The sequence below is a fragment of the Rhipicephalus sanguineus genome, chromosome 9 (genome assembly GCF_013339695.2).
Source record: "Rhipicephalus sanguineus isolate Rsan-2018 chromosome 9, BIME_Rsan_1.4, whole genome shotgun sequence".
Lineage (NCBI taxonomy): Eukaryota > Metazoa > Arthropoda > Arachnida > Ixodida > Ixodidae > Rhipicephalus > Rhipicephalus sanguineus.
Window position 1 is genome coordinate 94,791,696 of NC_051184.2, and position 25,525 is coordinate 94,817,220.

Here is a 25,525-nt window from a genome sequence, read left to right on the forward strand (position 1 = left end):
ACACACACACACACACACACACACACACACACACACACACACACACGCACGCACACACACAGACACACACACACACACACACACACACACACACACACACACACACACACACACACACATATATATATATATATATATATATATATATATATATATATATATATATATATATACATAATCAGAGAGCGAGAAGTAAAAAAGCCCTCGACCTTCTACGGAGGACCAGAATTGCACTCTTGGGGCTTAGGTGGCCGTTTTCCATGCGTGATGTCGACACCAAATCAAGGACTACAATATGCATAGCGAGACTCTCTCTCTCTCTATCTCTCCCTCGCTCATTTTTTACATATATAACTTTATATCTGGCCTCTAGCCACACCGCTCTCGAGACCGGCAGTTTTTCGAAAACGAAACGACGAGCAGCAGCCCCATAAAGCCTTAACGACCTTTTTTTCTATTTTATCTTTTCTCTGGCTCCGGCTATTATCTGGTTTACTATTTTCTCTCGTCTTCGCTTACGAAATAGTTCTGCCGCAGGTTTTTTTGTTATTTTATATTGCACTGACCTTCACCCGCAGGGGCTTTTAATACGGCCACAGAGTTTCACATTTTAAATGGAGCTTTATCGCCTTTTTTTTTCTTTCTCTTTATTCGATTATTCTCTCCTTTATTACTTCCACACCGCGGGACCCATTTGAAGGGCCTGCAGCCGCAAGCATCTCTCTCGCGGCTATGGTATATCCCGGACGCTTTTAATCTCGCGTATAACGAGCGCTTCATCATCATCTTCTTCTCCATCGTCGTCCTTTGAAATTGAACGGCGCAATAAGCAAGCCCCGGATGATCGCGTACCCTGCCTGCGGCTTCTCTCCGCAGGCAAGGCCTAGCAACCGCCGGGCACCGGCCAATAACGCGATTGAAATGCAATGTGCTGGTGCGGAAAGAAGCTCGCCGAGGTGGGAGCCCCCCTCGCTGCACGCATGCGCGAGGTCAATCCGAGACGCGTTAAGCCGCTCCTGCATCGCGATGCTTCGGGGGCGCAGTCCGCAGGGGTCTTACGACAGGTGCGTATGCAATAAGAGAGAGAAAAGAAACGACTCTCAGGGTAGGGGCTTGTATGTGTGTTGCATTTGAGCGCAGCGCGTTGCACTGTGCCTGTACTGCCGGCTAAAAATGTTTACGGAACACGAGATTTTGCCAAAAAGGCAGAGTTCCCCCTTCACATGGGAACATATAGCCTGGATATAAATCGAACGTTTCAGCGTGTAGTAGCTTTTCTGACCTACGCAGTTATGTATTGGAGTCATCGTGCGTTAACAGTGTGTATGTTCACATTTTCCGTCGAACCCGTATCCCGTAAACTTTTGTTCGCGTGTGCACAAAGCTGCTGGCTATTGCGGTTCCATCGAGGGGGAGGGGGCGAGGAGGTAGGGGGCATGGCGGGGCCTGCACAGTCATCACGACAACATTTTTGCCAGCACACGCACGTATATACTTGCGTTATACACCCGTTAAATGGACACTAAAGAGAAACAATGAATTGGTTTAGATTGATAAAGTGTGCTCGGAGAACTCTTGTGTAGTTTATTTCACCACCATATGTTTATTATTAGAGGAGAAAACCAAGTTCAAAGTTTCATTTTTAAATTTCGCGCCGACCTTTGTAATTCGTGACGTAAAAGATTTCAAAGAGCATTTAACGTATTTTGGCGCCACTGGCCCGACGAAATTTCCACAAACTCCTCGTTTTATCAAGTCTCTGGCCCCCTCAGAGGACAATGTACTTAGATTTAACCGATTAGGAACCACGTAGGCCCAAGCAGGCGCCGTCAAAAATACGTGACGTGACGGCAAATGGTGCGGGAATTCCAAGGTGGCGTCGCCACCTGTATTTTCTTTTTGCGCGTTTTCGCGCTTATTGAGCGTCTTCTCGCAGCAAGCGTGGTGTTTTTTGGTATCGTGGAAGACTACCTTACTAATGCGAGAAAAATCGTTTTGCTCTTTAGTGTCCCTTTAAGGCAGGCGAGCCGAACTAAGTCTCTAAAGCGTGCTTCACCACAAGATGCGTCACATTGTGGAGAAGCCAGCTTGGACGAAGTCCGCGCGGCTTGCAGGAGCTTCGCACTCACTTTTTGCAATACATTTGTGGAGTCGTATGCACGTTCCCCCCACCTTTAAGGAGAATGAGTGGGCAGGAGGGTTCCAGTCGAGGACACTAGATTTAAAATGAGCTTTGGGCATCATCGTGATGTCTCTTTGATGCGCGAGATGCAGGAGAGAAAGAAAAAAAAAAACTTTATTGAAGGCTGCACTTGGTTACCGCGGGAGGTGCCCCTCTTCTGGGGCCACACAGGCTATTGCGGCTCGCCGTGCCTAGTCAAGGGTCGCCAGTTAGCTTCCCGCGTCCAGTTCGGAAAGTGGCGCCACCCTCGACAAATCGCTGTGTGTTTCTTTAAGTAGCGGGATTGGTAAGATAGCGCTCTACAGTCGGTGTGAAGTTGTACCAGGGAAATTTGTCGCTTTGTTTGTCGGGTAAGAATCACTCGATGCAAAGACTGGGAGGTTAGAGGCCTGCTTGACAGATTGGCTGCCGTGTGCTGGTGGAAGGGGGCGAAGCGAATGAACGAAGAATGTTGACACACCAGCATTAAAAATAAAAATAAATAAGTGGGAACTCTACAAGGGAGGGATGCCGCGCATGTCACTTCTCAAAGCCTGTCTCTGTGTGCACCTGACCGCATGACTGGCCTTATCTTAGCTTCAGCATGATCGTCATTGTTATGTATAACGACTGCTTTGTCATCTTCGCAATGCACACCACTTAGGTTATCGGTTCTTCGAGTGAACTAATATGTGCGTCTCCTTTTATCGCTTTGTAAATGCGCCGGCAGTGGCGCAATCATCAGCGTGAGTATTTCGAGGTTCTTGCTCGTGTCTTATTAGTCTAGCCACGCGAGAATAATTTCCAGTGACGGGAGTTCGAACGCAGCGTACTGCAATATCACCGCAGTATATTCTGCTGTGCTTGCTCCTTCGCGTATTCGGTATTCCAGCTACAATTGCTCACAGTGTGGATGTGGCTGCCTTCTTCGTAGTAAGCGTCATTGGACAACGAATAATTTAGTCATGTGATGTGAAAACGAGCTTTGGCGTCCTGCTGTGAGCTCGGTTTGTGAATGTGTACGGTTTTTACTTTGCTGCTGAGATAAGTAAGGTTACTCTGAATTCTGCCAACAAAGTTTTAATCCAACTGAATTAATAATTGAACTCTCGCAACTCGGCCCGTCAGAAGGACGTTGCCCCCACTTCTTCAAGAGCACAAAATTAGACTTCTATCGTCGCCCAACTGGAAGTTCTTTGTTTCTTTTTTTTTTCCTGTCTAAACGGCCGGTCCACATTTCTCCACAGACAAACGCCCCCTTTCTCTTGGGAAGCTTTGAAGGAGGGGAGTTCAAGGACGCGGGGCGACATATTTCTTTTCCTGACGGAATCCTTTCCTGCTCGACCTGTTCTTGCTTCGCGAGCACCGGGCGTTTCCGTTCGTGTGTGTGTACCCTATTGCTTCTTTCTCCCTGCAGTTTTTCACCGTCTTAGCTGTGTGCTACTTTCCCTGATCGCCATTTCTTCCAGACACAATCGCTTCGCAATCTCTCGCCGTTGCTTGTTTTGTTTGTTCCTTCTGTAATAGGCGCAGCCAACTCTCGCTGATCGGACTAGAAACCGGTAGCCGGTAGGACGGGAACGTAAGAATAACGTTGGGAAGTATAGAAATACTACGTATTTTTAAAGGGATAAACGTTAATTAGTACCCGTTGACGGTAAGGACTACTTGCGATGACTAAATAGTCTTGACCTTCGTGTTTTCAGCGTAGATGCTTTGGTCGCAACGACACGTTGCCCAATCAGCACCGAGATACCTAACGGTCTTTATGAATACGACGTTCCGTTTACGTATTCGCATTTAACACGTCGTCATCTGTTTTCTTATTAAATTTTGTTTTACCATATTAAGTTTACCGATTGAATGGCGCCTGTAGTCGAAGTAACTGCAGAAGGTATCGCTTGTCTTGTTCTTGAAGTTCGTTTTTTTAACTGCTTAACTTGAGCATGTGCGGAAAAACTGCCTTATTGCCCATTTTTTTTTTCTCATAATCATATTTCTTTTCCCTCCTTGCATCGTTTGTTCAACAAATTACTGTCGGTGGGTAAGGCAGAGGTTCAAACATTATGGAATTCATCTGATGGTTTTGATTAGAGTCACACGGTCAAAGTCACTCAGGCAGATGAAGAGTCGGTCGATAACTAAGTGAACGGTATTTTTTTCTAAGAAGCTAAAAAATAAACGTTACTGTTAAAACAAGGAAGAGAATTGGATGCCCTAACGTTCTTTTTGGCCTCGATCAGAGGATCGGAAAGGGCCTCACAACCGTCGTCGTGCTTTTGGTGCCCACATTATTTCCTTGTTACTATTGTTTCTCATGTTTTGCGCATGGTTCTTGCTGAACTTAAAGGAGACTATAATGGGGTCGATATATATTCTGTAAAACGCACGCATAGTAGTGGAATTACTCGGCAGCATGCAGAATTCGTCAGCAGGCTCTTTCAATATATTTTTTTTCTGTACTAAGTTATTCCACGCCTTTCGCCTTCCAAACACATTCTCTTGTCTTGTCTGTCTTCCGAGCCGCCCATGGAACATTTAGATCGCGCCGATCTCGGGGGCAAATCTCCGGCCGACGCCATCACCATTATCATCATCATCAACCTCGCCTCGCTAGGTCTCGAGAATATGCGGCGATAAACTCCTCGGTCTCGAAGCGAATAACCGCTGTGGCCATTCGTGAACGAACAAATGCGGCCATTTCTTCACCAGTTATGTCTTAGCCGTTTCGTTGCCCGCTTCATCCATACTCGATCTCATTGAAGCCGTCGTCGTCAATTCTACGCGCATTTCCGCCAATGCGATCTGCATATCATTCGCTATTATTGTTAACATCGAAGTACTGACAAACGTGTCAGCAAGGGTTCCGAAGCCATTCCCTGGTGTCGGGAATAGATTGTGTGAAGCTTCGGACAGACATCTGTGCTTGCAGTTATGGTCCTCGCATCAGACATTCGCGCTTCATCTCCTAATCTAATCGATGGTGGAGTGCTTATTGATGCTCGTCCCATCCACGATCGGGCCGTATTCTGAACTACATGATGATAGTGGTTATCACGTCTGAGCGTGACTGGCGATCGTCCACCAAGGGGATCGTAGAAAGCGCACAGATTTGTATAACTGGGACGTAGCCAGAAATAATTTAGGAGTTATGCACTGCTATGTCCTTGTTCGTGCGTGTGTGCGTGTATGTCATATACACACACAAATGTGAAGATACGGTTGGGGTGGAGTCCTCCTCCCCTCCCCCCTTCGTTTGTTGTATGATATGTATTGTGTCTTTAAGTCTTTAGTGATTTCGTTTGCTAAACGAGCGAAATTATCCGGTGCTACCATTAAGGCACCAAACTCTCCTATACATAAACTAAATAAAAAAAAGAACTATCGGAATAAATCGGAGAGCCAGCGAACGTAGAATTGAAACAAAAGTAAATATAGCGCTCAATCGAGAAATCGCGCCAAATGAGTGAGAACTGCGCGGAATAAATGAAGTACGCACTCGACGAACAATTCAAACCGAAAAACAATATGCTGGAAGTGATTCTTCTTGTCCTGTTCGTGCTACACGTATATATCTGTAGTCTAATGCAACTTTCAGAAGTCCGCGGCATTTCCTCCTCAGAGGCGGATGCAAACACACCTGCGCCAATGGGCGTGCACTCCTGAGTGACGTCATGAGACTGACGGCCGGTGACTCCAGCTTTGGAGAACGTTAGTACAGAAGCGGGACTACTTCTTTAGTCGTGGAAGCGGTGGGCTGCCGCGCTTCGGTCGTCTGGGCGGGGCCTTTCCGGACTTCTTAATTAAGCTATATCCGATTATAGGTAGCTCTCGATATTGCGAATTGTGAATGCGGTTTAGTGGCGTGCCAAATAGTGCCTGCTTAATAAATAAACTGAGCTCTGGATCTGTACTTATCTCTATATTCCTCGATCCGGTCGCTTCTCAAATGAGCGCTTATACGCTTCTAAATCTGGTCCGCGCGTGCGCGCCCACCTTCTCTGAGCAATCGGTCGGAAACCGGGAGCTTAGCCCATCGGGACGTCCTCTCTTAGTCGTCATTAAGGTGGCGAAGGCCTCCCCAATCATCCGCTGCTGCTGCTTCTTGGGTGAGGAAAACCAAGGGATGCGTGGTTAAAGCGTACCGCAACGAAAAGAGGAGAGCGACGCTGGGAAGACGACTCCGAGGTGCTGGGAGAAGGCGGCGGCGAGAGCAGTACGTGTTATCTAAATAAAGAAGACATTTGCCCCGGCCATCCTAGCGGTACCAGGGAGAGAGCCGCGGTGGAGTCTTCGACTCGGCTTGGCTAAATCGGCAGGAGGGCTGCGGGCGCGCACTGCGGCGTGAAAAATGGAAAGAGCCGCATTTTCTCTTCGCGGCGCCGCTCGACGCGCGCGAGCGCGCCTGTATCTGATGGCGTTCCTTTTTTGAGAGATCAAAAAAGAAGAATCCGCCTGGGAGCGCATGCTCCACTGTAATGGCTTCCTTTTGAATCATCCGCGACCGCCTATTTTACTCACGCCATTTCTCTTTCACTTCTTTCCCCTTCCTCTCCTTTGTTCGCGAGTTCGGCTCCGTAGTCCGCGGTGCGCTGTGTTCTAACTGCAGTTATGTGGTGCACCTTATAGTAAAGAAAATTGCGTTACACAACCTAATCGCTGTAACGAGATTTATCTAACAAAGCGCCACCCGAACGCTGTGGCACCCGTCTGTAGGTTGCGGCTGTTACGTCCTTCCACGATATGAGGCAAGATTGCAGCGCCTTGGATGGCACACGCTTCGGCGCCGCTGCACTGTGGTCCTTGTAGGCCTTCTTTTCCGCTGCCTGTACGGATCCCTTGGAGACACCTAAATCAGTGCTGTTGTCATCTGTAACGAACGAACGGGTCAACGTAAACCAATGTATACGGGAGAACTCTCCGCCATCAGAATTTTTGCATTGCGGCGGCAGTGCGGAACTGTCTCTGGCACTGACTAGAGAAGATAAAAGGATGAACCGCCGCTCGGTGGTTTGTCCAAGATGTGTGCATACATGCGGCTATGACCAATGCCGTGCCCCTCGTGCGCTGCATTGGCCGTGGTCGCGCCTTTCTCCGCGAAACCACTCCAGAATTGGCGAAAGAGAAAGGTTTAAAAAAAAGAAAAAGAAAAAAGAAACGAAGATGTTATCGAGTGAAGTTCCAGTCGGATCTTTCCTATCTGTCCGACACGCGCGTAAGCCTGTCTTGCATGGCCGCTCCCAAATTCGGTCCGCGCGCGTTAGAGAAGCGTGGCAAACCGTTTGGACGTAGAGGTGGTCATGGGGGGTTGATCCCACCTAGGGGAAGAGCGATTTGTTTTATGCGCTTGTAAACGAAAAAAAAAAAAAAAAACGGTGTGGCTTTGGGTGCTCGCACATCGGTGCCATCTTCGTCTTGTTCTTCCTCCGTGGTCTCGCGGCGCGGTCATTTCACGGTTTGACAAGGAAAGGAAAGAGTGAAGCGAGCGCTGCCGGCATTTTGGGGCCGCACGTCGCTCAAGTTTGACGTTTCTTAGAACGGTAACAAAGATAGGTAGTGAAGTAGAACAAGTAGAAGAAGAGAAACTTTCTTTTTTGGCTCTTTCTGAAGTAGGCTCGAGCGTTTATTGGGTCGGAGTGGAAAAGATCATGCTCTTTCGTTGTATGCTGGAACTCGCGAAGGTATCAAAAAAGGCGGGGAGGGGGGGTGGGGGAGATGTCTAGGGCCGTGAAAACGTACCCTGTGTTCTTTCTTTCAGGGTCGAGGGCAAAACCTTGTCCATAGCGATAGGTCAGGCCGGCGTGAGAGGTATTAAGCGGAAAACGAGTGTATTGTTGTTGTTGTTGTTGTTGTTGTTGGCGATAGTAGTTTTACACCCGTTTTCGCACGCGCACCTGAAAGCGAGAGAGAAAGGAATCGAAGCAACGTGAAAATTGGGACGCCTGTGCGAAGGAAAAAAAAAAAACGGAGAACCTTACAAAAAGCTGTCGCAGTAACACCGTTTGTTTCGACCAACTTAGCGGGAACAGGTTAACTTCTCTGCAAGGCAACATTGCTATAATTTTGTTGTACGGTTGCCTCGCGGTGTAAAATGTCATGCTGTGCATTACAGCGAAGCATGTGATGCACAGCAGCGGTGCTTGCATCGCTGCTTGCGTTCCAGCGCAGTCAAGAGAGTAATGCGCGTTTTGGGCGATTAGGTCAGTGCAGTGGGCCACGGCCGCACTGGAACGCTGCCGTAGACTTCTAGCGCGACCGCGAATGAGCGCATATCGTCGCGCGGAATACACATGGCTGAACCTGAAGATCAAGCAACAAAGAAATCCTTTGTGAAAACTTTGCCGAAACTTGGGAGCAAAATGTACTGCCTGACGAAAGGGGTGACAGCTTTGCTGTCCCACGGTTCTCATACGGCGTAGAACTGGCTGGAATTTTGCTCTTTCCTTTGTGTCCCGTTTCTGGTCTTCCATTTTGAATGGTCTGTGGTTATGCTTTGCGAAAGTGTATCCGTTGCCCACTTCCCACTGCCATTAACTGAGCCGCTTTTTAATTTTTTTTTTATTTTCAGGTCGCTGTTACAGCAGTCGCTTCAACGCTTCCACGAGTCACGGTAAGCAAGCACATTTACTGAACTCACCCCCTCCCCTCCCCCCACTACTGTCTTGCCTTTTTTTTTCGTATTTCGATCTTCTGCATGGGTGATTACCTGTATGGATGTACTAAATCAGCGGTCTTAAACAGCAAGGAACTTGGCATGCAAGGCCGACGGCGTATTTAAAACTTCAGTAGTCATCGTATGATTCACAAGGAAAATTGTTATCAGTCTTTGCTCAATGGTACTTGCATTGCTTTCTCGCCTGTTGCGATTAATAATGCTTTGTTCGGGTAAGCTACACAACTTGACTGTTCTCGAGCATTCTTTTTTTTTTCTCGTGAAACACCCCAAGTGGTGACTATGTGTTGAAACATAACCGTGGAGTAAAAACTATATTTCACAATCGACGTGCAGAATTTAGCCATTCTAGAGATCGGTACCGGCGTGTTTCTCAAATCCTGACGCCAAATCCCCATCAAAATTGACCCATATATGAGATATAAGAAAGGTCTTCCATATAATGGCAACATTATCTGACATCCTGGTCCTCCCTCCACTACCCCTCGCCCGCTGCTGCTTTCTACACTGTTCCAATCCTTGCGGGGCTAAATTTCGTGGTGAGCTTGGAACCCTGGTCTAGGCCAACTGAACCTCGTTCGAAAATTGATTTCCTTGCCTCTCTTTACGGCCGCCATGTTGTCTATACGGTTGCCCTTTCGTTATCTCGCCTCTCGTTCCGTCTATGTCCCCTCACAGCCGCGGCGTAGTACATTCCCGTTCAATGTGGTGCATAATTCATTGGTTCTTTCACGATCGAAAAAGCTCTGCGTGCGCATAATTGTCGCACCAGGCCTAGGCAGCGCCAATCCCCTCCCCCCTCCCCTCCTCCCCGTTGTCATGGTGATTACGGGCGGCGACATTTGACGCCGGGTAAAGTTCCCCCTACTGTAGGCTTCCGTTATGCGCTGTACAACAGTCGTCGCTCGTCAGAAGGATAAGCGTTTTTTTTTTTTTTTTTCCCCGACGACAGCTAGGTCATGTTTTATTCTCCGGTTCGAACTGCGGCGACACGCAAAACGGTTCCGTTTGTACACAAATGGGCTGTAGAGACGTGTACCGTATACGCTCGTGTTGGGGACGCAGTTTACTCTCCTGTCCGCATAATAATGAAAAGTGTTACGACACGCTATGTTAAATCCCACACGAAAGCTTTGCTTTGAGACAGATTCCATAGTGTGCGTTCTGTTCTCGTTATTTTTGGTGTTGTTATTGTTGGAGAAGCAGGAAACTAGTGGAGACGGCAACATGTGCCTTTAGTGCAAACTTCCTACAGCCAGAGGCGAAGCGCGCATCGCACTATAAGCACTCTTGCCAGAGCATGGAGCAAAGGAAAAGAAGAATTGTTTGCTTAAAATAGTCAGAGCGGTGGTTTCAACATGGTACGCGTCTGCAACAGCAGGTGTCGTCGTGCCTTTTACGAAAATTAAATCCACGGTCACACTGACGTGTGGAGACCGAAAGTGCCTTCCTATTTTCTTAACTTTTCTGTATTTTGTTCCCATCCTGCATATATCGATAAAACACAGTCGGGCACTTCCTCCGGACACCTGCTTCAACTCCACCAATTTCTTCGTACCATTTCTTCCTCTTCGTCCGCCGCGGTGGTGCTATGGTTACGGTGCTCGGCTGCTGAACCGACGAAGGTCGCGGGTTCTATTCCGGCCGCGGCGGTGGCATTTCAAGGGAGGCGAAATGCTAGAGGCCTGCGAAATGCGCGATTTCAGTGCACGTTAAGGAACACCAGGTGGTCGAAATTTCCGGAGCCTTCCACTACGACGTGCCTCATAATCATATGGGGATTCCGGCACGTAAAACCCCAGATATATTAGTATTAGATGTTATTCTTCTTTTATTATTATTATTATTATTATTATTATTATTATTATTATTATTATTATTATTATTATTATTATTATTATTATTATTATTATTCAACGCTTATCTACGAGAGGTTGGCATCATGTCTAATCCCGGCTACTCCTCTCTTATACAGGCAAACAACGGATGGCAAAAATAGGCCTCAAACAAATAAACAAACAAACTATAATACAGCCTCGTTATACACAGCGAATGTGAACTGGCTGTAGCAAACGCAAAACAAGCACGTTAAAACAGATTGAAACGTACACGGCAGAGATCGACAGGCCGCGCGTCGTGTCGCCTCGACCGTAAAAAACCTTGCCGCCGCCAACTCTCGCTAGTAAATTGATTGCCACTTTCACACGCGTACTCAGTCTGGCTTGAGAGTCTCCAAAAACAGTTAAGTCACGTAGCTCAACCTTCTCCTTCTTTCCTTGGTATTTCTCTCTCTCTCCATCTCTCTGTTCGGGGAATATAAACGGCGATTTTTGTGTATTGGGTGCAATATCTCTCAACATCCAGTTTAACGCAGACGTCAACAAGAGTGAGAGAGAATTCTTCGACGAAAGAAAGAAAGAAAGAAAGAAGAGGCTGTTTATCGGGCTCTCAATTACTTTGGGTACCCGCCCTTCACGGTGGCCTCACCTCCTGTACCGAGGTTCCGGCGTGAAAATCCGGTGCCAGTGATTGATAAGCTTTTATAACGAACCTCTTCCCTTTAGCCTCGTGCCGATTCGCGGGAGCCGAACGTTATGGGCGTTAAGTCCAGAGTTTATGCTCCGCTTCATTTTAATCCCTTCCTTTCATCCCTTTCTTTTGTTGGTGTTTCTTGCTTGGGACTGTGTTCGCGTTCTCAGGCTTTTTTAATCTTTGTTACGATACGTCGCCGGCCCTTTCGCTTACATCTCCCCTTTCTTTCTTTCTTTCTTTCTTTCTTTCTTTCTTTCTTTCTTTCTTTCTTTCTTTCTTTCTTTCTTTCTTTCTTTCTTTCCTTCTTTCTTTCTTTCTTTCTTTCTTTCTTTCTTTCTTTCTTTCTTTCTTTCTTTCTTTCTTTCTTTATCCGTTTACGTGCTCTCGGCGTCAGCCTTTATTTACGACTGGGTTAAGTCGATCCTGCCGCTCTATTCACTAGATCTCCTCTTATGCTTAGCTTGGTTTATTTGTTTCTTCTTTGTTGACTCGTAGTTTCGCTTTGTTTGTCGTTCGCCGACGTAGCCCCCCTTTTAGTCAGTCCGTCTTTCTTCTTTTTTATTCTTTTCGTTGTACGGATCTATAGCACCAGCCGGCGAGGCTCGATCGCTCACTTAGCGAGGGAGCTTTTCGTCGCGCCGCGGCTGCGGTGGTTGTCAGTGCGTCTTAATACTCCGAAACGCGTGCGCGCGCGCCCTCTGTCATCGGTGTTGGCCGCGTTGGCGACGCATGCACTCACATGGCGCCACCGTGTTTGTTTGTTTTTATGGGACATTTCTTTATTTCGCTTTCTCGCGTCCATTCTTGTGCGTGGAAAAAGAGACGTCGCGCCCAATTCACGAAGCTTTGCTCCGTCAATTGCCGTTCTCATTTTATGGCTGCCTTTAATTGCTACTCATATGTTAGGCATGACTGTTGGCTTAACTTCTTACTAAAAATACCACCATAATGTCGATGTGTGTGTGTACGGGGAGAGGGGGGGGGGGTTCGGAACTTGGCTCGTGTGGGCCCTTTCGTTATGAAATTTTAAGAAGCGTCAGCTTTGTTGTTTGTATATTGTTGTTTTATGAACGGAAGTAACTGACTAATCTGATGAAGACTGCGCTGAATAACAGGGTCATGCGTTATTAACACTTAGCCTTCATTGTTAGCATGCCTGTCACCTTAGGACACTTACTTCACAGTTTGAAGGGCCCCTTAAACCACCCAGAGATCGAAATTTAGTTGCGGTGTTGCAGCTATGCACGACTCTATAGAACGAACACGTAGCCGTGAGTATTTTTCGAAACGGTGCCGTAATACACGCGTTTGATGTTGCAAAAAGAGTTCCTCGCTCGCTTCGCTCTTTCGCTATGCTGGGTTCGTCGGCTCGTCTCTCCTCCTGGCCGAGTGCTCCTCCTCGACGTGCCATCAGGACGAGCGGCGAGCGCACGCATCTGCGAGCGGAGAAGCAGGTATTGTAGATGCCGAACAGACGAAAATGTTGACGTCACGGCGAACACTGAGGGGCTGAACACTGCGGAAAAGCCCGGAGAGGGAAGGGGTTGTTTCTTGGAAGTTGTGGGGCGCCCGCGGCTCCTAGCGCTGCCACTTTTGGCACCGTTGATCGTGACGGCGTTCTGAACTCGCTGAATTCGATGCGCGCGTGTACTTGAAATGTAATAAATAAATAAATAAATAAATAAATAAATAAATAAATAAATAAATAAATAAATAAATAAAGTTGGAGTGGAGGTGGTTTAGGGACCCTTTAACAATTACTTTAGTTTCTGTCGTAACAAGCATCGCTCGCGCAGCTTATATAATGTGAGATACTATTTTATAACTTTCGCTGGTCGCTTCGTGACGACTTCCTGCTTTGAAGCCCCATACTCGGGGACATCGCCGTAAGCGAATAGAATGTCAGAACAGCAAAAGCGTCGAGGGCTCCGCCCCTTCTCTCGCGACGTTCGTCCCGAGGGCGCTCTTCCTTACGGCCACTACACCCGAGGCACCGTTTAGGGGCTATATGGGCCGCTGTCCATCGCGCGGGGCTTTACAGCAGGCCCTGGGCAATCTACAGCAGAGTGGCTGTATAGCGCCAATGGATCCGCAATAAGAACGGAGAATGTTAACCGCGGTCGGAAGGCGGCTTCGCGCCTTTTGTTTCTTCGGCGTCGATCTACAACTCCCCCGCCTTGCTGAGCCTTCAGCGGGGTGAACGAGGTGTATGCCTTGGTGAAATAGAAAGAGGAGAAGAAATGGACAGGGAGCTAGCTTGTATAGGGTCATCGTAAAAAAGAAAAAGAAATCGAAAAAAGTGGTTCTTATATAGTGGTATACGGTTAAGGAGAAACAAATGAGGCAGTGTTGATTATCTGCTTGCGTGCACATTTTGTGTGTGTGTGTGTGTGTGTGTGTGTGTGTGTGTGTGTGTGTGTGTGTGTGTGTGTGTGTGGGCGGGGGGGGGAGAGAAAAAGTGAGGAAGTGCGAGCATGTATGTTTTCCTGCGCATGTGAGAATCAGCTTGTGACAGGCAGTGCGTTTATGTTCCCTGTGAGGCGGAGAGAGAATGCCATGAGAATTGCGTATGTCGTAGCGAACTGTGAGGGCGCGCATGCGCAGAAGTCCTGCGCATGCACTGTAGACGAAACGTGGCGCTGTTATTTACTCAACGTACGCGGTACTAAACATCGCTATTACGGCACGTGGAGTGACATGTAGAGGGAGGAATGTGTATGTAAGTCTGTGGCATGTTAGAGAGCGTGCACTTGGGATAGCGTGTTCGGCAGCGGTCGAGCTGGCGCTGAGCCGTCGTCCACCTTAGGGTTGCGAGAAAATGCGCCTATTTTCTCCACTCCTGCTGGCTTGTGTGTGTGTGTGTGTGTGTGTGTGTGTGTGTGTGTGTGTGTGTGTGTGTGTGTGTGTGTGTGTGTGTGTGTGTGTGTGTGTGTGTGTGTGTGTGTGTGTGTGTGTGTGTGTGTGTGTGTGTGTGAGTGAGCAATGAGAAGGAGAGCGTACGTTGTGTGGACAGATGGTAAGAGAGAACGAGTGAAGGCGGGAATCTCGCCCGCGGTGGCCTCATCAATCAGTCTGCTAACCGAAAAGGGCCCGATAGATTGGACGACCCATCGATTTCGGCGAGGCCCCCGTCGCTACTGGGTCTCCACCGGAGGAGCGAGCGTGACGGTGGTAGTGTTACCCAGCTGCCACCGTGCACCGCCCGTGTAACCGAATACACACACCCGCGAAAAAAAGAAAAGAGAAAGCTCAAAAAAACTAAAAAGGAGGGGGGGAGAGCAGAGGTTGTAGTGATTTGGCTTGGTGGACGCTACCTTCTCTGTAGGCGTCTGTGTCTTTTGTTTGTGTGTTTGTTCTTTGCGTCCTATGTAAGCTGCTTTTGCCTCGATGTTTTTGTTTTAGTCCCACCGGGCTGCCCCTTCTCAATCAACGTGTCTTCGCCGACACAGACGCACGCGGTAAATGCAAGTCGATCGATGACTCAGTGAGCCACTGGCCGTATAGTGCTCGATGTACTGTCTCGTGTGGGGAGGCGTGAGAGTTTGGGTTAACTGGTCTGAAACATCGCGATATTTCTTGTCTTAGAAAGTCGGATGGTATGCTCCAGATTCACTTTAGTCCCGCACCAGCGTTTCGAGGAAGTATATAGACTAATTTACGGATGTGTTGCGGTGCCCCCATATGGGGCTGTAGCCGTGCCGTTTTGTGTCTTCAACAACTAAACGAGCTACGGTATAGAGACATAGGCATGAAAACGGCTAGTTTGCTGCATTCGATGTTTTACGATCTTGTTCATGCACGTCGCGATATAGGCTTCCAAAGCAACGTCGAGCGGCGCCACTGCTCTGATCGCAACTGGGCGCACCCACGGCCACAACACTGCCGCCGCCGCTTCCGCGCACGCACAGAGCTCTCGGATTCCATGTGTGGTGCGCCACAATGTAACTATTGCTGACTAGAGCAGTGCTCTGGGCCGAATGAGGAGCGCACGCGTGCACGGCAAATCCGGCGACAAACCGCCTTCGCGGGCAGCGTCTGCCCCCAGTAACGCATAGCTTAGCCGCGCGAGCGTCGCGCCCCAACTTGAGCTTGGGTTCCCTATACCAAAATAAGGAAGCATTCGTTTAATAAACAGTGGTGTCGCGGCGCCCCTGTGTCTTATGCAAAGTCCTATATATAATATCTTGACGCCAGTTACCGCCCGCTAGCGCAGGGACTGCGGGTTTCGCTACGTCACGACTGATGGTGAAAAAACAGTGGTGACAATCATGCGATAAGAACAAGCCCGAGGCCATCGTACTATCTGTTCGTGCAGGCCCCCGCGAAAGATGGCTGTAAATACTGCTCTCTACACACTATAGTATGCGAAAAAATGTGGTCCCTCTCCACGGAGCTTTCGTGTTTCAAGACATACCCTTAGAAAGTACAAGCATTCAATGCAACTAATTGTGTGGTTTTTTGTCAGAGGCATTAGCTGGGGTTAATATAGTAGAGAAAAAGAAAACTGTTGGTGCGCCATCGCAGCGGCAGCGTGCGGGCTATGGTATATACACTACACTTTTCTGGCACACTGTCTGAACACATGGTAACGTGGCAATATCACTGCGAATAGTTGGTTTGTTATAATTGGAACAAACAGCGACACAATTAACAAAACTTCTTATTAGTAAATGCCATTTCTTATTTGCCCAGCCGGCGTCCCTAATCATATGTCGAACATTTGGATTGCCTGAAATGTTCTCCTACGAACGTTTTAAGCGGAAGATCTGTTGTGAATATGTGCCCAGATTCGTACGCAGGCTGCTTCAAAACAAGGGGCCTTTACTGAATGGACCAGAAATTGTTTAGCCGCAGTTTTACGCAATTCGTCGCGCGTTTGTTCAGGAACATCGCTTGAATTTACTAATATTCACGTTCTCTGCCATTGGCTGAATGCTTCCTTTGATATTACCTCCAGCATCAGCATTTGCTCGCATTTCATTTTACGAAAGAATTTCTGACTTAATAACTGTGTGTGTGTGTGTGTGTGTGTGTGTGTGTGTGTGTGTGTGTGTGTGTGTGTGTGTGTGTGTGTGTGTGTGTGTGTGTGTGTGTGTGTGTGTGTGTGTGTGTGTGTGTGTGTGTGTGTGTGTGTGTGTGTGTGTGTGTGTGTGTGTGTGTGTGTGTGTGTGTGAGCGAGAGAGAGAGAGAGAATAATAGCAGGCACAACCGCGGCTCTCAAGATGGCTCAAAGCGGTCGAGTATTCGAATATTCGACCGCTTCGATATGGTAGCGCACTTTGGAACGCAATGTGAGCGGTAAAGCAAAAGACAACGCGATTCGTGTACCAAATTTCGAGTATTCGCGTGCCTTTATAATATCTGCTCTAGACAATCGATTCCGAGCGTTTTCGCATAACGGAGTAATAAGAATAATCTGTTAGCACAAGGCTTCGTATGTTATGCGGTCGCTGCGAGAGCAAACTGACGTATCAGATGCAACCTGGCCTAACCAGACCCAGAAGGTATGTATTGTGGCTCTATACCGCTTCACTTTCGTTTTATTTTCTAATGTACGTTCTTTTATTTCGTCTTCTTAATGGCAAAAGAAGTCTGCTCAGCCCTCGCGGTCACCGTTAACGCTCTAAAGTCGGCTCGGACTAGGCGTAAGTCCTTTTGAAGGATTTTCGCTCGGCGAAAAAAAAAAAAGACATACAAAGAAATGTCGATGGGAGATGGGCAGAGGGGTTTGAGAAAGCCCGGAGGCGTGTCGAAACTTTCGAATTTTCGAATACCCGCTCGGACTCGCTTCGCTTGGAAAGCGGCTATACCTTGCGAATATCTGCGCTGCCGAAGAAATGACGAGGATGAAAACGAATGAAGATTTTAAAAAAGAGGGAAAGAAAGAAAGAAAGAAAGAAAGAAAGAAAGAAAGAAAGAAAGAAAGAAAGAAAGAAAGAGAGGCATTTCAGATTAGATATATAACCACGCTACGCGTGGGCCGGCAAAAAAAGAAGAAAAGAAAATCTAGAGGTAAGAATGGAGACAAGAGGAGCGGGTTTTTGGAGGTGTATTCTCATCTTTATGGGATCCCCCCCCCCTCCTCCCCGAGTCGCGGACCTTTAGCGGGAAAGCCGCTTCGATGAGTATAAATTTTTCTCGCGGAGATTCTTCGAGGGGAAGGAAGGGTGTAGGGGAGAGGTGGAGCAGTGACTGTGGTGGACACGTGGTATAGTGGGGGGTTAGGAGGGTCAGTTTAGGGGGCGGCGGCGGGGAGGGGTTGACAGTAGCGGCGGGCCAGTGGATGGATGGCAGGCGAGGCACGGAGAGTAGGGTCAGGGAATATAAAAGCTAAGCTGAGTGTATAAAAGGTACGGAAGGGATGCAAGTCGGTGTGCGGTATGGATTGGCTCACAACCGGCACCGGATCCTTCTTAATGTTTGTCTCCTCTTTTTTTTTGTGAAGCAGTGTTTTGAAAGAGGTCGGATATTTTGTGGGGAGGGAGGGAGGGACGAAAGAATACCAGTATAGGGCGTCTTCGACTGGCGGTTCGCTGTCCACTTATCATACTGCGGTCAGCCATTGGGAGAAGTCCGTCGCTGATATTGTATGGATGAGCCGAGGACGTTACTTTGATCCGTCGCCGTAGAGGCACTGCTGGGGCGGGTCAGGGTGCGTTCCGTATAGGTCGCTCGTCTAAATCCGAGGCTTTGAACTCTTTCGGAGAATAATAATTAAAGTTACAAAGAAACGGAAAGAGAGAGGTGGCCGAACCGTTTTCACATCACGTTATGCCTGCCGTGAACTACTCTTTCGGGTACATTCGAGTTGAGGCTTTCTTTCTTTCTTTCTTTCTTTCTTTCTTTCTTTCTTTCTTTCTTTCTTTCTTTCTTTCTTTCTTTCTTTCTTTCTTTCTTTCTTTCTTTCTTTCTTTCTTTCTTTCTTTCTTTCTTTCTTTCTTTCTTTCTCATCATTGAGTAAAAGTAAAACACGATATCCCAGTGCATTTAGCAATGGTAGCAAGAAATCGGCGCTAGAACTCTCCAACTCTCCTATTCATTTTCTTTTTTTTATTATTATTTCATTTTCATTTCGCCTCCCGGGGATTAAAACTTCCCGCGGGACTTATCTGGCGGGCTCCGAATAAGCCGTCAGCGAAGACTGCTTAATTCTTACCACAGTGCGCTGTCGGCATCGTCCATATCGAGGTTTACGTTATCGAAAATCTTAAAAAAAAAAAAGATGTTCTTTTTTGTTCTTTTCGTTTGAGATTTCTCAGTCACGCGTCATCGCAACTCGCACTTGTTATTAATGTATGTATTTTCTGACAGCTGGATTTCGAAGTCTAAGAAGGACGCGTTGCGGACGCTGCAATCTCTGGTCTCTCGTATATTCGTATATCTGTTTGGAACTTCTTATTCCTACTTTTAACATACGTAGATAGCTCCTGACCATCGCTGCTTCATGACTGTCAATATCATTATCGATATATGTCCACTCCAGGATGAAGCCTTCTAAAGATATCCAGTTACACCCCCCCTCCCCCCCCCACACACAAAGAATGACAAAGAAACACACACACACAAAAACAATTAGTCCACACCAACCTCTGTCGCCCTCCCATTTTACTGAGGGACTCATCCACACCGCCACCCGTTTTGATAACAATTCTCCTTCCCCTCCCTGTAATCGAAATTCTGGCTAAACTCCTAGATGAATTGTATAACGCCATTGCGTCGACGTATTCCCCAAGAGACAGCGGAAAGGGAATAATTGGAAGAGATGAAGGTTATGTATGGGAGGGCTTCATTCGCGAACACTGGAAGCTCGTGCATGTATTGCAGCCGGAACACGATTCCTAACGTATACGCGGAGGGTGGTTCCATTTATCTTCAAGATGAACTCCATGCATGCGACTGTTGTCCAGCCGACGAGTGACAAAGTGCTCTCCAGAATTTACGAAAGAATAGATTGTCGCGTCTTCAGTTCGTCGCAGATGGAGAAGAAAACCGGTTTGCGTCGCAACGCACGACGTGTGAGGAAGATGTGAGCTGAGAGGAGAACTAAACGGGCGTGTAGTTCATCCTGAGGATTTTTTTTTTTTCAACTTTCCGCGGCACGCCCATCGCAAACGCTGGCGCATGTTGTGGCGTTCTGATATCGTTCTGATTTATTCTTAAAAATTCCCCATCGCTCCTTTTTTCCCCTTTCCTTTGTCCCCTCTGCAAAGTAGCGGGCTAGAGCGCACTAGCTCAGGCCGACTTCTCTGCGTTCTTCTAATAAATTCTCCCTGTCCCCAGACTACTTTATGCGGACCGCGGCGGCTGCATTTTCGATGGAAGCGAAAATGTTTGAGGCCCGTGTGCTTAGATTTAGGTGCACGTTAAATAACCCCCTGCAGGTGGTCGAGATTTCCGGAGCCCTCCACTATAGGCACCGTCCACTGACCAGAGGGAGCTGCGTTGCTCTCACAGGCCCGTCCCAAGTTCGCTGACGTTGGCCGTTAGGGGCACGCAGAAGACAGACGCGCGAACGCGTCCCCCGTGTAGCCCGGCCACAGTTCACCCACTAATGCAGGGAGGGAGACGCGCGCACCGCGTTCCATTTTGAACGGCCCCGTCTCAGAGTTGCTTTTTCTATCCGCTAGACTGTGCGTTCTGGCGCTGTAGTCGCACGGGAAAACTCGACTGCACGGTGCCTATACGGCGTCCCTCATAATATCGTGGTTTTGAGACGTTAAACCCCAGATAATATTACTTTATCCCGAGGCGTCTGTGTGTTGGCCTCACGTGATCGTTCTTCTGTTTTCGTTTTTCGAAGTTCAGGCGCCACGTTCCCTTTTCTAATGCCTGAACAATAGTTCCTTACAGACGCGTTCGATAGTTCAAGACCTTGCGAAACTGGAAGTCGCTTCTCAAATAATTGAGAAAATACTCGAATAGTGGCCGAGGAACCGCGGGATAACATGTAGCGCGTACAATGTCGAGAACTCCTACGTTCGTTGTGTGTGTGTTTTTTTTTTTGCCACTTTATTTTTGCATATTCTTATTTCGCTCTGATTGCGTCATCTGTACGGGACTGCACCCGCCCTATTTCAAATTCAGAATGTAATATTGTTTTAATATTATTTCTTTGGGGTGGGGTTCACTGCTGTCATACGCGTCGCGGATTTGCAACGGCATTTCTGTATCTCCCTTAGTATAAACCCTTATCATTTTTTAGGTTATCTTTATCTCACGTCCTTGTCATCTGTGACTCTCTCTTTCACGCCCTCGAGCAACTAGAGGAAAAGTTTGTCGCGAAAAAAGTGGAGAGGAGGTTCTGAAAAAGAACGAAGTTGCGTGCGAGCTGGCACAGTTATAATAAGAGAAAGTGCTAGCATTATGTAAATGAGCCTGTCGGGAGCTGACCAGTGAGCCGAAACTTCCGCGGCTTGAAGCTCCGTGCCGATCCGTTTCGCCAATTACATGCAGTGCAGGGAAGGCTACAGGGCTCGTCATGTCAACCCATCAGTTACGAGAGCCGCGTTCCGGACAATGAAGGAGAAGGTGTCGGTTGTTGTATGCTACTAATAATATTCGGCCGAATTCACAAAAATTCTTTCGTTAGTGCGTTTTCCTATTGGTCGGCCGGCTTTGCTAATGATATGTCCCGCAGCGTGATTGGCTGAAATATTCTCTTGCGAGAAATTTTCAGTCCACGTTTCAGTCGACGTGACAGGTGGCGGACTGTTGAAGCTGTGTGCACCACGTCTCAGCAGTTGCTTGTAGGCGAGCGAACGCTATAGGACTGGTGTCTTTCAGTCAGTTCCAGCAGCCGCGGCTTCGTGTTGCATATAACGCATGCGTGGAAGTATCGGCAATCCTACGCTATTAGTCTTTCCGTGAAGGCAATTACAGCTTGCTCGGCCTGTCGTGGAGCGAGCAGCGGGGCAGCCATATTGGTTTTTTGTTCGTTTGTTGACTGATGCGACCCACGCTATTTCAATCTAGTTACACATAAGCTAAAGGTATAAGAGTAACGTTATTGCAATCACTTTCCACTTCATTAAATGAAATACAACATACGAAAATATACGGAACGGTGTTCCACACATTCGAACGTCTTGCGTCTGAACACATACCAATCAGTTGAATATGCAGAACTCTGAGCTTTGTTCCGCGTAGCTATAATCTGTTATATGGAACATTGTTCTACGCACAGCCTTACGTAAATTAAGCTTCTTGTCTGCTGACCCGAAGGTTGCCGGCTTGATCCCAGCCGTGGCGGTCACATTTCGACGGAGGCGAAATGCTAAATGCCCGTGTACCGTGCAATGTCATTGCACATTGCAAGAGCATCAGATTGTCAAAATTTCGGGAGCCCTCCACTACGGCGTGCCTCATAATCACATCGTGGTTTTGGCACGTTAAGCTCCAGATGTTATTATTATTATTATTATTATTATTATTATTATTATTATTATTATTATTATTATTATTATTATTATTATTATTAAGTTCATGCTGGTTACCGTCCGAAATATAGAACCGCGTACGTGCATTTCTCGCATAGATTATGTTTATTAGGAACGCTGTCGTATAGTGTAGTTATGAAACACTCGCAAGAAAGATCGCTTGTGTAGCTGTACCTAAGTGGAACTAAATCATGACTGCAGCTTTCGCTGTACTGCAGACAACTGTTGAGGTGGGAGTACTGCTGTCTCGCTTATAACCGGTCATGAGAGAGAACAAAGTACTACAAATAGCGCGCAGTGTAGTCCGCAGTCCTTGCCCTAAGGACACGCTCCTAAGTCGGTCGAATTACGGGAAGATCGAAGAAAGACTCAATTAAACGAAAGCGTTCTCCGCGAGAGTAGTAAGAGTGAAGGTGCGGTTCAAAGTCTTTATTTTGATATTTTGCTCTCTCCCTCTCTTTCTCTTAGGTTTCCGTCTCACGTCGCCTTTGACATAATTAAATTGGTTCTCGGTTACCGTGGAGGAGTAAGTAGAAATCTCAAACTGAGGGACTGGACAGGCTGTGCGCGCAGTACGATAAACGACTGAAAGTACTCGCTTGTTGTCAATTTATAGCCGTGTCACGGTGACATATTAATGACCGTTAAAAACGAGCTTGCCGGTGTCGTGGGCAGCTGCGCGTAGGAGCGTAGTTAGAGAGGCAAGTCGTTTTGAATGTCTGAAAAGTGGGTGCTGCGGATATTGATAAAGCGAGTGCAAACGAAAAAATAAATAAATAAAAGAAAAAAAGGAGTTCCCTTTATAGTATATACGCCTGATTTGCACTGTATTTTGCGCGAATTGTTCGCCGTAGTGTAATTTTATGGTTGACGCGATCTGTTGCCATGACAACAACATTACCGGCTTCTTTCTGCTTTCTTTTTTAGTGCGCCGTACGTGCGTTTATGAACTTATGCATTCAGATCGGAAAGGAGCCGTGTCAGAGTGGTGGGCGGCGTGGAAACTTTTCAAAACGAGTCGGTGTTCGTTTTTCTTTTTCTTTTTTTGCTTTGTTTCTTTACGTTCGCTACAAGCCCTCGTATTTGCCAACAACGGCGCAAGCGCGCCACAATGTATACATAACTTGCAAGTGACGTCAGTTCTTGTCTTCCGTCCCGCATCACCGAGCCAACGGAGCGCATGCATCTCGCTGACCGCGCCGTGTTTACGGTCGTACGGCGGATCGTTCGGCGTAGTGCGCGTTTTTATCGTTAGTCTTGCGCTTATGCCGAAGGAGAATCGTTCAGGACATTATGCAGCCTGCAGCGAAGCACTGTTGACTGGGGAACTCGGATCCTCCGTGTCTACAGTGTCCGAGTCTATGGTGTCGCACGTAATGGGTGAAACAACTTCGCACGAGATTTGGAAACATAACGTTTAGAAGAGCGATGAATTGGGCTAGTTGGTGGTCGTTCATGGTTTCCTTGTTGTGCTGCAGATGACGAGACGAGGACGGTAGGTCTATACAGGGACACAGGACAGGTGGTGCACAAACTTACAACTGGTTTATTCACCCTATCCCATCTGATTGTTAACCTGTATATGACACTTCGCAAGATGTGAATAAACCAGTTGTAAGTTTGTGCACCGCCTGTCCTGTGTCCCTGTATCGACCTACCGTCCTCGTCTCGTCATCTGCAGCACAACAAGGAAACCATGGAAACATAACTTGCCTGATTTTATGAAGGGACGCCCGCACACACAAACGTTGCTCAATGGTCCTTCCTGCTTAAAGGGGCCCTGCAACACCTTTCTTAGTTATATTGGAATAGTCTCATTATTGACGTATGACTCTTCACGAGTCATATGCCGCAAAAATTTTTCGAATCTGTCAAGTCTAAGTGGTGTTACCAAATTATACGCCTAGTGCACGCCGACCGAAGCGCCAGTGGTGGCGAACTTGCTCGCTACTCTCGGGGCAGTGAGCAGACGTCCGCCGTACGTTTCTACGTCGTTGTTCGTGTGTCACCGCGTCGTTCACGTTTTCGGAGTGAAATTAGTAGTGTCCGACGCATGTGTGTGGTGGCCGAAGCTTCAAGATATGTCAAAGAACAATTGCTGTGTGGTGGGGTGCTCGAACACCTACAAAAACTCGCCCGCAACGCGGTTTTACTCGTTCCCCGCGAGGCCTTATGAACGGGAACGACGGAAACAATGGATCGCCGCTGTTCGTCGGGAAAGGTGAGCCCCTTCACTATTCTCCGCGTTATTAATGCTTCGCTTCTTGCTCCCACGCTTTCGTTCTGCGATATCGGTGTTTGATGCGCTCGATCATGTTGACACCGGATAGCGACGAAGGTTATCGCGGCCTGCCCATGTTTTGGTTCGGTTCGACCTTAGTGCTGAGTGGAGGCTTTTCGCTGATGTTCGACGCAAATTTACCGTGCTGAGGGCGCAGCACGGTAAATTTACCGTGCTGAGGGCGCAGCACGGTAAATTGCTATTTGTTGCTATTTTCTTCGTGAATAACTCTTGTTTTTTAATTTCGTGTCTTTGCCTCTCCTCGTTTGTAATGAAGTTAAATCACGCAGTCTTTTTCCGAAATTATTACAGACCGATTCTTCTTTAACAGTATCTTTATTTTCGTATCTTTATTTCCTTTACCTGCCTTGCAGGTGCAGAGTGCATCTTGCAGCAGTAAGTCTGGTACTGATGCCTGGCAAGTAAACAAAAAATATTAAAGGTTACTAATGCAGTTGCAGGATTTCCTTTCGCATGCAAGCCGTTTTGTACATCTACCGTCACACTTATCCCAGAAAATAAATCAAGCACAATTTGAAATCTGCTCTCAGACTTTCACTTTCCTGGTAGCAGCAACACATGTACTTATTCGCCTTCCCCCTCTTTTTTTTTTTGACGATTGGTGACAGTTCGCACAATTTCACACGCAACTCGACAGGCTCTCGGGTTAGTAAGATCAATAGCGTGCATGCCCCCCAAATGAAAACGAACATTACAAACATGCAGCACAATTGTGACCCATGAAAAACTAAAAATACTTTTGGTGCATGCTGACGATAACACAATAAAATCCGCAGCTTTCCGCAGCTTTCCCTCTCAACTCAACGCAGCGAGCGCGCGGAAAGCTGCGCGCGGCGTAAAGGGAGGGAGGGAGGGCGGAGGCGCGAGGAGGCGACGTCAGCGCCGGCGGCATTTTTTTCATTTTTGTTCTCTCTGGCGTCTCGGCGCAACCACGTGGTCTGTGGCGCCACTTCCGGTCGGCTCGCGCGGTCGTCGTCGAGCGGCGGAGCCCATGGCACCGTGTATCGCGCGTGCTTGAAAACTGCGAGTCCGTTTGGTAATGTTGGGTGTGCACCTCGAACTGCCGTAGTGTTTTCATCGCTCTGCCAACCATGGACGCAAACTTGCGTGCGCGTTTGGAACGAATGCCAGCTGAGATGGGTTTCGACCCACACTCCGATACACCGCCTCTTCGCACTGCTCGCGCTTGAATCGTATTCAACACGGCAAAGCTGCGTGCACCCTTCTCCCAGTGGCGGTACTTCGATGCTGTTTGCTCTTCGAATGCGGGCGCACAGCGAGTGCGGGCTGACAACAAAGAACTACCGACTAGAAGAAAGGATCGTGGGGCATCGGGCCGGCACGGTCCCATCCCCCGGCTGTCTGCAGCTACCGCGAAAATGCGAATCTGCTTGGTTGCTGTGTCGCGGTTTCTCGGGAAC

At 47.8% G+C, this 25,525-nt stretch overlaps 1 protein-coding gene across 2 annotated transcripts in view; it reads left to right on the forward strand.

The window, feature by feature from the left end:
• Nucleotides 1-25,525, forward strand: part of LOC119406031 (protein O-linked-mannose beta-1,2-N-acetylglucosaminyltransferase 1) — a 304,633-nt gene that overhangs the window by 85,125 nt on the left and 193,983 nt on the right. For both annotated transcript variants that reach the window (XM_037672875.2, XM_037672877.2), the window contains exon 3: nucleotides 8,730-8,771. The gene's annotated coding sequence lies outside the window, so the exon portion shown is untranslated. The remainder of the gene's footprint in view (nucleotides 1-8,729; nucleotides 8,772-25,525) is intronic.